This window comes from Beta vulgaris, chromosome 1 (assembly GCF_026745355.1).
Source record: "Beta vulgaris subsp. vulgaris cultivar EL10 chromosome 1, EL10.2, whole genome shotgun sequence".
In the NCBI taxonomy this organism is placed as follows: Eukaryota; Viridiplantae; Streptophyta; class Magnoliopsida; order Caryophyllales; family Amaranthaceae; genus Beta; species Beta vulgaris.
The window spans coordinates 20,449,885-20,451,712 of record NC_079202.1 but is presented as its reverse complement, the minus strand read 5'-3'; the positions used below and the strand labels follow the sequence as shown (position 1 = coordinate 20,451,712).

Here is a 1,828-nt window from a genome sequence, read left to right as displayed (position 1 = left end):
GGAACATTTTCAAGGATACCAAGTGAAAACTTTACTGTCTTCTTAGCTAGTTAGAGAGAGATGCGTGTGGGTTTTAATTCACCCATGTTGAGTTTCTTACAAGTGATAAAGGCATGAGACTAACACTAACCCAAGATCACACAAAGCATTCTTGATAGCAATATCACCAAGTTTGACAGTATTAGAATAGCTGACTGGATCCCCTAGCTTTTCTGGGAGCTTATTCTGCAAAATAGCACTACACTCAACGGTTAGTGAAACAGTGACTCTTCAACTTTTCTTTTGTTAAAGAGCATGCCTTTCAAAAATTTACTATAAGAAAACATCTCATAAATAGCATCCAAGAAAGGGATGTTGACGTGCAGCTTCTTCAAGATATCAAGGAACTTTTCATACTTCTTTTCAAGTTCTACATGCACCAATCTTTGAGAGAATGGAACAGGTGGCTTGTATGGTTCAATACGAATGACCGTGGGTTCCTTTTTCTCAGTCTTCTTAGCTTCATCTTCCAAAATCGTCTCGCCTTGATCTTCTTCACTGAACACTATAACCTCTTATGCACTTTTCTTTTGCTCAATTACCTTCCTTGTAGGCTCTTGTAATTCTTTACCACTCCTTAATGAGATGGCATGGATATGCTCCTCAGGATTTGGCTCAGTTTGCCCGGGAAGTTGGCCTAAAGGTTTAGAGACATGACTAATTTGTTGGGCAAGTTGGATCATCTGATTCTCCAATAATTTATTATGAGCATTGATTTGTTTCAGAGAGATGTTGAAGAATTCATTATTCTTTGCTTGGTTTTCAAAATTGCTTTACTTGATAAGAAGCTAAATTTTTCATGATAGTCTCAAGGTTGGATCTAGAGGATGAGGAGGAAGAATTGAATGTTGGCCTTTGTTGGAAACCAGGTGGTTGGGAGTAGTTTGTACGTGGAGGTTGAGGTTGGTTATTTTTATTAGAGAAATTTTGATGATTCTTCTAACCTGGGTTATATGTGTTTGAGTATGAGTTATTTTATGTTCTTGTATTTGTGTTTAGGAGGGCATTAGCTTTCTCAGTTATCGCTCACATGGTGTTGTATTGACACTCATTCAATGAGTGACCTTGCACTTCACAAATCAAGCAGGTGATATTGATGTGTTACTCAATTGGTCAACCTTGGCTGCCAAAACCTGCATAATATTAGATAAAGTAGCAATAGCATCAACCTCATACTTACCTCCCATTTTAGGGGCTCCACGAGATACACTCCAATTATTCAAATAATTGTTGGCAGCCATATCATCCAACAATGTCTTTAGAGCTTCTGGAGTTTTGGCCATGAAAGTATCGACGGATGCGGCATCAATAGAACTTCGAACATCATGCTTCAGACCATTATAAAATTTCCGAATCAATAGCCAGTCAAGAATGCCATGGTGTGCGAATTATCTTTGCAAAGCCTTGTATCTCTGCCATGCCTTATAGAGAGACTCCAATTCATGTTGCTGAAAATGGAATATCTCATTTCTGAACTTTGAAGTTCTCATAGGAGGGAAGAACTTGTAGAGAAAGGCCTTTTTCAGTTCTGACCACGTGGCGATCTTTCTCACTTCTTCTTCTTTCAACCATTATTTTGCTTCGGCCCTGAGAGAAAAAGGAAAAGCACAATATCGAATCAAATCAACGGAAACATTTGTTAGTTTCAAAGTATTACACTTCTCTATGAAGTTAGCCAAATGATCAATTTGGCTCTCTTTTGGTGTTCCCACATAAGAGTCATATGAGATGAACTGAATAAACTGTGGCTTGAGCTAGGAACGTGCAACAGTTGTAGTTGGCCTGTTAA

At 38.3% G+C, this 1,828-nt stretch overlaps 1 non-coding gene across 1 annotated transcript; it reads left to right on the top strand.

Moving 5' to 3' along the window:
* The first annotated feature begins 1,410 nt into the window (after positions 1-1,410).
* LOC125494501 (small nucleolar RNA R71) lies at positions 1,411-1,517 on the top strand. Its single transcript, XR_007270748.1, has one exon. It is a non-coding gene; the product is annotated as a small nucleolar RNA R71 (small nucleolar RNA).
* The last annotated feature ends 311 nt before the right edge of the window (positions 1,518-1,828 follow it).